The 11,062-nt window shown below is 42.7% G+C and overlaps 1 non-coding gene across 1 annotated transcript; it reads left to right on the forward strand.

Moving 5' to 3' along the window:
• Positions 1 to 9,003: 9,003 nt before the first annotated feature.
• LOC145399571 (5S ribosomal RNA) lies at positions 9,004 to 9,122 on the forward strand. The gene has a single exon (XR_013897322.1). It is a non-coding gene; the product is annotated as a 5S ribosomal RNA (ribosomal RNA).
• The last annotated feature ends 1,940 nt before the right edge of the window (positions 9,123 to 11,062 follow it).

Genomic DNA, 11,062 nt, shown 5'->3' on the forward strand with positions numbered 1-11,062 from the left:
CCAAAGTGCCACAGACGACGTTTCTTTGGAGGGTCCACAGGCCATTCTGGAGCGATAGGACAGGTTAAAGGAATTAAGTTGTGATCAGAGAAGCCCAACGGAGAAGAAAGATTAACAGTGTAAGCAGAAGGATTAGTTGTAAGGAAGAGGTCAAGTATGTTGGAGCTCTCTCCAAGGTGGTGAGGAATATGGGTAGGGTGCCGTACAAGCTGCTCTAGGTCATTAAGGATATAAAAGGTGTAGCCTTGTTCACCAGGTGGATCAGTGAAAGGAGAGGAGAGCCAAAGGTGGTGGTGAACATTGAAATCTTCTAGAATTGAGATTTCAGAGAAAGGAGAAATGGTTAGAATGTGTTCCATCATTGATAGTCAAAGATTTTTTCGCAGTCAGTAGAATTAGGAGATAAGTAAACAGTGCAGATATATTTAGTCAGAGAATGACAAGAAAGCCGAAGCCAGAGAGTAGAGAATTCAGAAGAATCAAGTTCAGGAACACCTGAGCAAGATAAATCGTTGTGTACATACACACAACAACCACCTTTGGCTTTGAAATGAGTATAGAGAAAGTAGGAGGAAACAGAAAAGGGTTTGCTGTCAGTTGCCTCCCGCTCCTATTCACATTGCTACTCCCACTGCCACTCTCACTGCCACTCCCACCCCTACTCCCACTGCTCCTCCTATTGCCACTCCCACTGCTACTCCCACTGCCACTCCCACTATTACTCCCACTGCTGCTCCCACTGCTACTCCCACTGCTACTCCCACTACCACTCCCACTGCCACTCCCACTGCTACTCTCACTGCCACTCCCACTGTTACTTCCACTGCCACTTCTAGTGTTACTCTCACTGCCTTTCCCAGTGTTACTCCCACTGCCACTTCCACTGTTAGTCCCACTGCCACTTCCACTGTTAGTCCCACTGCCACTTCCACTGTTAGTCCCACTGCCACTTCCACAGTTACTCCCTCTGCCGCTCCCACTGTTAGTCCCACTGCCACTCCCACTGTTAGTCCCACTGCCACTTCCACTGTTACTCCCTCTGCCGCTCCCACTGTTAGTCCCAGTGCCACTCCCACTATTAGTCCCACTGCCACTCCCACTCCCACTGTTACCCTTATTGTTACTCCCACTGTTACTCCTATTGCTACTCTTACTGCCGCTCCCACTGTTACTTCCACTGCCACTTCTAGTGTTACTCTCACTGCCACCCCCAGTGTTACTCCCACTTCCACTTCCACTGTTAGTCCCACTGCCACTCCCACTGTTACCCCTCCTGCCACTCCCACTGTTAGTCCCACAGCCACTCCCACTCCCATTGTTAGTCCCACTTCCACTTCCACTGTTAGTCCCACTGCCACTCCCACTCCCACTGTTACCCTTATTGTTACTCCCACTGTTACTCCCATTGCTACTCTTACTGCCACTCCCACTGCCACTTCCACTGCCATTCCCACTGTTACTCCCACTGCTACCAACTCCCCTGCCGTCCTGGACCAAAGTTGTTCCAAGACTCATTAGCACGACACAACTTCCCTCAGGGCGCCGCCTCTTAATGTCAAGTGGCAGACATCACACTCCCGCACACCCTACCCCCACTCCATCTTTTCCGCCTACTTATCTCACTCCATCCATTTCCTCCTTCTTTCTCTTCTACTCCATTCTTTTCGTCTTCCTGCATCTCTGACCCCATCGTCTCCCTCCTGCTACCTCTCTCATTCCATCATTTTCTCTTCCTACCTCTCTCACTCCATCCCTTTCCTCTTCCTGCCTCTCTCACTCCAACCTTTTCCTCCTCCTGCCTCCCCTACTCCATCCCTATCCTCCTCTTGCCTCTCCCACTCCATCCCTTTCCTCCATCTATAATACCTCCCTAACTCAGTCTCGTTTCTCGTCTTGCCTATCTCACTCCATCCTTTTCCTCCATTTATCTCTCCCACTGTATCCTTTTTAATTTCTTACCTCTCCTCCTCCATCTTACCTCTCCCACTCTGTTCTTTTCCTTCATCTACCTCTCCCACTCCCTCCCTTCTCTCTTCCTGACTTTCGCCCTTCATCCTTTTCCCCATCCTACCTCTCTCACTCCATCCCTTTCCTCTTGTCTCTTCTGCTCCATCCCCTCTCTCTTCCTGTCTCTCTCCCGTCATCTTTTCTCTTTCCTCCCACATCTCACTCCATCTTTTCCTCCTCCTACCTCTCCTTTTCCTTCCTTTTCCTCTTCGTACCATTCCCTTTTCCATCCTTTTTCTTTTCCTGTCTCACCCACCCCGCCCTTTTCCTCCTCCTACTTCTCCCACTCCGTCCTTTTTCTCTCTCTACCTCTCTCCCTTCACCTTTGCCCCTTGCTGCCTCTCTTACAGTACCTCCTCCTTCTCCTTTCCTTCCTCCAAACATTCTTGCTCAGACGAATAGCTGAGCTTGACGAAGTCTGGTAATAGTGCTAAATATCTATTTATATTAAAGGTGTAAGGTAAAAAATAAGAAAATATACACAGGATAAAATACTCTTCAGCGCATCATCATCATCATCATCATCCTTCTCATCATTATCATAAACATCATTCATTATCATCATCGTCATCATCATCATCATCCAAACCCAATTTTCAGTATTCACATGGGCTGGTGAGTTTTAGGGGTACATTCGTCTCTCGCTCTGGGAACATATAAATGGGAATAGTGTCCGCCTGTGTCGTGGGACATACCACACTGCTGGACACTGCACTCTCCTTCTCCTGTATTCTCGTTAGTTATGGAAGATCGCTAACACCTTGCTTTCCCAGTTTATTCTTACCTACAGCTCCTTGGTAATTGTTTTTGTCCTATTTTTTCTTCCATGTAGGTGTTTAAAAGATACAAGGGAGCCATAATGTGAAGTACAGACGGTAAATAGCTAAGGAAAAGATATCAGGGAGCTTCTCTTACCGACGAGAATACGAGTCCTTGTTTGTTCGTTACTATACCGAGAAAGATTGCAGACCCCAGCTCCGATCCGTATCAGTCATCGTGTAAACTCGGTCACAAAAGTATCGGTGCACAACATGCGTGAAACATTTGGGACCACAGAACGCAGGTCATTGAAATATTAGTATCCGACCTACCACACGTCGGTAGCCTTGATGTCGGGAGGTGTTATATATCGCCAACTAGCAATATACTCTTGCAAACATATAGCAAATGTAATGTTTATATAGACAGACACTGATGATACACAATGAGACGTTGGTAATGTCAGCAGTTGTTCGAACCTTTTCGGTAGGCATCGCACCCCCTGTGCACCGATACTTTTTTGATCGAGTGTACAATGCGCAGGGAATACGTGGGTAATAGTTGATCTCCCCATCTTGAGAAATAGGAGTTAACACGACAGTCATATTAATTGAAGGGTAAAGTTCTTATCACCCTAGCAAAAGCTTGGTGTGTCTTGCATTATTACAATCACTAATTTCTTTGCTCTCCTCCTCCGGACGAGAAGGAAGTGAAGGAGAGCGCTAGAAATAGGCCAGGGGAACATATACTGGACACACACACACACGCACACACACACACACACACACACACACACACTCAGTCAATCAATAATGAGATGTTGAACGCTAGGGAGTCATGTTATGTCCCTGTCCGGCACATCTCCATCACCCACTTTCATCTTCACACAACAAGCCTACTGCTGCTCTCACGATCAGTACTGCTCACAAACTCCTACGCAGTTATGAGCTTTTACTTTCGCAATAAATGGACTCAGTATCACATTCTAGTATCTGGGGAGTGAAAATGAAACGACTTAAACAGTACCGAATCTTGGTACTTGTAACTGAGTATGAATAGACAGGAACTTTTCACCGTGAGAGTACGCACTGAGGTTTTGGGTTGTACCCGGTATATTTTCAGAGTTTTCGAGTGTGGTCAGAGTCGGTGCTGTTGAGAGGAAGACGCTACACTTTGTTTCGCAACCTATCCTTAGTTGCACATCACCAAGAAAACCTACTTTTACAGCAGGTATATATGCAAAGTGTATGTAAGCTGAAAGTATTGTATAAATAAACCTTGTGCAAGTATTACGCTGTAATTACTACAGATAAGAAGCTTTACACCCATTAAACGAATGAAAAACTTATATATATATATATATATATATATATATATATATATATATATATATATATATATATATATATATATATGTGTGTGTGTGTATATATATATATATATATATATATATATATATATATATATATATATTATAGGGTGCTCCAGGACTTCAGGTACTAGCTTCAAAAGTGATTCTTGAGGTGATTTTGGGTAAAAATGCCACATCACCATGGGTCTAAGCCTCCGTGGCTCCGAAGTTATAATTAGTGACGACATTATGGGTGAATCTTGAGAGAGACCATTATCTCCCTAAGTCAACCATTAACTGTTGCAAGTGCAACAAGGAACTTAAGTCCCTGATTTCTTTAGAGTCTTGAATTAACACCAAGTAATTTTAACCAGCGTGGGAGTGACATCTCGGAATGAGGGAACTAAAAGACCGAAAAATGAATAGCCACCTCTTGAAAAATTTTCAAAGCACTTTACTCTCATCCCAACTGGCGCTTCCTACCACAATACCACTTTCCCTACTACAACAATACCTGCCCTACCACAACACTGCCCATCCATAACACCTTCCCTACCACACCACTGACCCCACAGTGTCCTGCCATGCAACCACATCTCTCTTCGCTACCCACATTTTCATCCGTCCGTTCTGTTCCAGATAGTCTCTCTTCTCATATTCTCTTTAAAATTTTACAACTTTTTCTTCTTTTTCCCACCATTAATCTTCTTTAATTAAATAATTATTTTGTGGCACCATCTGGACGAATGGGGCCGAGGGAGGTGAACAATTTCATCGCTTCATTTCTCTTCGTCCTCATTTTTTTCTCTGGTGTGTCTCCCTCTGGTTACAGTGAGAAAGAGATACCAGTGTTTTATGTGATGTTTCAGCTTCTATTTTTCACCTTCATACATTTCGCTATCCAGTTTTCAACACCAAGAACTTGCGGAAATCTATGTCAGTATAATGTTTATGTGTTTTTAAGGCTGACACAATATTTCACCTTCAAGATCGCTCTTGGGATTACAATAAATTTACATGATCAGAGTTAGTACAGTAGGCATAACTTGGAGTTCAAGATTTTTTCCCCCAAATCTCTAGCACATTTTTATGAAGCGGTATTTTTCATAGATTCAATCAACTTCTGCTTTACTTTAGGTTGGCTACATGTAGCTGGGGGTTTGTACTCGCACATGGTACCCACCATCCACAAACTCGCTGTAGTGCGACCTTAAGACGACTTTGCACTTAAAGACAGGACTAAAGGTTGCATGTACTCCGGGAAATCATTTACTACATTGGATGCCAGTTATATAACAATTAAGAAGGACGTCTGGTGGTTTGATGTGTTCGGCCACTTAAAGTAGATTTGGTACATAAAAAGTTCAGATCCAAGGAAAAATCTGGGCTTATTGGTCACATAATGTCATTCAAGGGCGTGTGACTTTAACCTTACCTATGTCTACTAATTAACCAAGTCCCAAGCCCTACCGGAATACCCTCTAAAGATAGACTAAATAATAGATAGTTGGCTAGGAAATAAAATATCACAGAGAGAAGTCAATGACAAGTTTATACAAAGGCTCACGGTACTGGGATAAAATGTTCCCCCCATCACCATGTTGATGGATAAATTTTCTGGCATCACTACTATATACATTTTACTTTAAGTTGGCTCAAAATTACTCTCACTCGATCTTCAGCGCTGAGTTATATCAATGGATTAACACTAGAATATGAAGAGGTGTTATGGAAAGGATGTAGAGCCACGGTACTTTTTATGAACTGCATGAAATAAGCTGCACAAGGACGATAATCTGGGCCAAGTAAAGGGGAAGAGAGTACAGTATAATACCATCTACTCGAGTCATCTGCTACGAAAACTACCTAGAGCGGCAACGGTCTCTGCCCCGTATTCTCGTAGGTTAAGGAAGCTAACTGACTCCTTTTCATATGCGATTTTGTTTGCTCATCACATTCTACTCTGTTATATTGCGTTACATAAATCCTTCTGATATCGTCATATTCTGCGTAAATAGCACAAAGGGATATTAACCAGGCGTATGCAAAAATAAATCGCTAAGTAAGAGATGCTAGGGAGCCTCCTTACCAGACGAAAATGCCGGTTATGAAGACGCAGCAAGAGGGAGAAGTAAGAGGGTCCTAAGAATGACACAAGATATTGGAGAATTCTGGGGAGGAGATCAAAGGTGAGGATAATGACGAGGAGAAAGGGGAGATGATCTAGAAGCACATGGCCAGGGCGGTGGAGGAGGGGAGAACTAACACTGGAATATATGATTTGTATAGATTGTTTACGTGTGAGGTGGAGAGGAGAGGTTCAGTACCTTGAATAGGGAAGTTATTCACCATATTTATTACCTGGATCATGTGTGGTTAGAATAATGAAGATTATATGAAAAGCTAAGAAAAGAACTGCAGATCGATGAGAGAGAGAGAGAGAGAGAGAGAGAGAGAGAGAGAGAGAGAGAGAGAGAGAGAGAGAGAGAGACAGACAGACAGAGAGAGAGAGACAGACAGAGACAGAGACAGACAGACAGACAGACAGACAGACAGACAGAGAGTAGTTATATGCAAATGAAAGACTAACATAATGAATGATATAATAAATGCGAAAATTGGGGGAAGACATGAAGGAGCTGAGTGAGGTAGGAGCAGGGTAACTTCATGAAGGAAGGAATACGATAAAGAAGGAAGCAATACATAAAATAAAACTTTCAGGAGGGCAAAAGAGGAATGAGGGCATCAACCATCATCACATAATTATTATACCACTCGTAACCGTCTACCCTTACCTTCAGTGGGAACAGAACAGAGGGCATACCCCGACTGGGTAATACTGATATCGCAGTTTCGAATCATGTTTTGATGTGATACCGGTGTCATATATATTTACTTGGCGTCTCTCTCTCTCTCTCTCTCTCTCTCTGTTTGTCTGTCTGTCTGTCTGTCTGTCTGTCTCTCTCTCTCTCTCTCTCTCTCTCTCTCTCTCTCTCTCTCAAGGCCAAAGTTACCAATACTCCGCACTAAAGTAGATTCCGAATTATCAAAAAATGCTGTGGACAAGCAGTACCCTAGTAGCCCGCATTTCCCCTTTCTTTATCACCGTCTAAGCATTCGTATAAATTACCTTAGTGTTTTGATAAGCACAAACATTTCATTTTTCCTACTAAACACAGCACATCCTTATTAGTAGAAATCCGTTCAAGTACGCCCGAAATCAGTTGAAAAATTTAGACTGGACCAGTGAAGCTGGTGATGCCGAGAGGAAATTGGAAACGCGGTCAATATCCAGCTAATTCACCCACAGGAAGCTGGATCCACCCCGCCTAATTTCCTTACTACCGCGGGGTTCACTGCATTCAGTATTTATTCCTGTGGTTTCTCCCCGGGAAGGTGGAAATGAAGAACTAAAGTAGACCTTTCTATTTAATCGTATAGGTAACAGTGTTCTTCTCTTTTCTTTAATAATACATATTATACTCCGTTTACTCTAACTTTTCCTAAAATTGTCATTCCTCCACGTTTAATCCTGAGTTGTAGCAATCGATTAACATTATATTATGACACCAGTCAAGAGGAAATGCTTTGCAAATGATGTGAAGCTGTGCTATTCTATTTTTTTCTGCCACTGGGCTATGAGATATAAACTGAAAAGGATGAAAATCTTGGCTAAGTTAGAGTAAAACTGATATAGTGCTTCCATGATAGGATTATATATGAAACTGGATGTGCCTACGATAATCAGTTATTCGTTTCTTTGTGATAGAAAATCCATTGATCACTGACCAACTGGTGGGACCTGCCTGGGAAAAGAAAAACTGTTAAGAGAGTGTTGTTGTGAACGTGGAAAAAATCTTACCACGGCATCGTAGTATGGTTATGAAAGCATGCGATATGAATATCTATGGGTGTCAATGTAGGGCAGGAGAATATTTTGCATAATAATACCTCCATTAAGAGTAACTAAAGCATGAAGGACAATAGGCATGGAACAGATACAACGATATACTTTTCACAACATAAATACGGCGCTTGCAAGGGAATTAAGCACTGGCAAATCTATCAGTTTCTTTAGTAGTTACTTTTCCGGTTGATAATAATTAATTGGGTCCTGAGAGTTAATGAAAAGTAGCATGTAACGACAGAGGGCCGGCGGTGAAGAGAGAGAGAGAGAGAGAGAGAGAGAGAGAGAGAGAGAGAGAGACGAAATCATACTGAATATTCTACTGTTGATTGTCTTTAACACCTGCATTTTAAAAGGTATTCCTTAAACTGCAACACTAATGTACACCTACTTGTCACACGTGCTGTAATGTACTGTACAGGCTGAAAAACCAACGTCTTTCCAGGTCCGTCTGAAAAGAAATTACAACTGGCGAAACACAATAAAAACCCTATCTCTACCCGTGCGTGTTTCAGATGGTTCGACTTTTCCAATACGTATTCGTCAAAACTTCGAGAAGATACTTGTTTCCCTGTCTGAACGTGCATGATGATGATGATCATCATCATCATTAATGAAAAATCTGGCCTGTTCTCGAAAGTATTACTCTCTTCAGTCCGATGACTTATATTCTGTTTCAATCTTGCTATCTCCAGACGATTTTCTACAGTTCGGGGTGGATTTTTGGAAGAGTGAGAGTCAGAGCCAGACTGATAAATTTCTTAAGTCAGGCAAAAGGCCAGTTGGATCCATTCAGAAAAACAATATATATATATATATATATATATATATATATATATATATATATATATATATATATATATATATATATATATATATATATATATGTAGTAGAAAGTTTTACATTTTAGGATCTTTAGGGACTATAGTTACCATTTCTGGATGAGAACATCGAAATCTGGTTGTGCAATTTTTTTTTTTTAACGGCCATACCACGTTGAATACACCGCTTCCCGTTCTATCAGCGAAGTTAAGCAACGTTGGGTCTGGTTAGTACTTGGATGGGTGACCGCCTGGGAACACCAGATGCTGTTGGCATCCCTACGTCAAGTGGGGTTGGTGGAGGATTAGTGCCCCTCCCTGTAAAACAATGAACTCTAAGCCCTTGGCCACCCCGTCTGGGATACATGGCGTCTGGCAATGAATGAATGAAAATATTTCCAAGATGAACCCCTCCTACACCCCCCACAAATGGTAAGCGGCATATCTCAGGAACAAATGGACATTTTTTGAGGTTCTTGGAGTCAATCTCTTGGTGGTAGAAGTTGTTGTTATTCCCTAGGCAGTCTGGTCGAACAGCCCCGAGTCCCTAAGGAAGGCCATGGCCAAGACCTGGCTTTGCCACAGAGCTCTCAAGGAGTATATGTTGTGTTGTTGAGGAAGTTGATTGTGTGTAATGCAGTCTTCCATAATGTGCTTAATAGTATGGGGTACTATGCTGCATCCTGGACAGGCATCAGCGACGGAGTCATCCAGCTTCTTCTGATAACTCAAGAGGGCGGGGTGATGCCCACATCTCTTGGTTTCTTGGGGTGCTGAATTGATTTACGAGGTGTCTGAATCGATCCGAGGTATAGATCACAGGATAAGATGAAGGTCAAGGTGATTTCCGGTCGCAAAACATTAAAATAGGCAAAGTTCAACATCACTTAGCCGATTTTAAGGAACTAAGGGTCAATAGTCGTGTTTTGGGAGTCCTGAATTGAGTTGTGGGCCCCGCCACACTATTTATTTTGGATAAAACTTTCATCAAATATTTACAAAAACTTTGTACATAAATAATTCATCATTTCTCACTAACGTTACCATTATCATCCTGTACATCATCATAATCAGCATGATGATCCAAAATAATCAATTCTCATCTATGCCAAGCCTCATCATTATGATCACACCCATCTGCATCATCTACACTATCATCATCCCAATTTTCATCAGCATCATTCCCCTCCACATCACGTTTCCTAGTCAGCGGATTCAAGCATAATGGTCCACCTTCACATGCACAAAAGATAGTGCATCCTATTCAACTACACTTAAGTTTGGCATCTTTACAACTGGATGCCTCACACCGACAACAAACCGTCTCCAAGACTTCATCTGGGGCCAGTTTGGTATCACATGAAGATGTTCAGCTGTTCATGGCCTGAGGAAAGTCCCTTCCTCTTCCAACCCATCCTCTGTTGCTTTAAGTTTTGGTGGCACACTTGTCAAGGCTTCATGTCAGTGGGCCACCTGATAATGTGCTCGTTTGATGTTTTCTAAGGGTGCTTCTAATGTTGGTGGGATGGGCACAGTTTGATTGTGGTCCCAGAGCCAGTATGCTTGTTCCACATTTTCATGAGACAATCTACCAATCTTTTGCAAGTTGCATTGTATCTTTTGCCAAAAAAGGCGCACAGGAACACTGTTGCAGATGAACAAACTTCACCCAACTCTGCTGTGGTGTCACCTATAACCGAGAGACTCTGGAGTAATGATCCGTAGCCTTCAATGTCCACCTTTCCCCAGTGCCATTGGTGGCAGCAAGTGTCTGATCCAGTGAAGGCGTGAAGTGGCAGAATGAACTTTGACGTGCATAGATGCTTCCAAGCTGTTGTTTTCATATCAACTACTGCCCGATCCGCTTGTGGTTAGCTCATGTACAAGGCATTTGTGCACCTCTGTGAAACATAAAAATACAGAAGAATGGTAAACACGTCGGTGTAATCAGAAATAACCCTGATGTATTTATGTCTTTGGCACCGTGCTATTGAGTGCTGAGCAATGATGGTGTCACCACCCTCATGACTGGAAGTCAGTCTTTGCGTTCAGTCTTCATTCCATTCATAATTTCAATTGGCACGTCCTCCACACCTGCCATAGTGAGACTATCCATTTTGAGTGGCTGGGAATTTGAACAGAGGATCCACGAGGGATTCTGCAACCATTTTGTTCAGTTGGATCTTGTTTCTTGTGACACCAAGGATGCTGTTCTT

The sequence above is a fragment of the Coenobita brevimanus genome, chromosome 49 (genome assembly GCF_032717465.1).
Source record: "Coenobita brevimanus isolate Jiangsu-jjx chromosome 49, ASM3271746v2, whole genome shotgun sequence".
In the NCBI taxonomy this organism is placed as follows: Eukaryota; Metazoa; Arthropoda; class Malacostraca; order Decapoda; family Coenobitidae; genus Coenobita; species Coenobita brevimanus.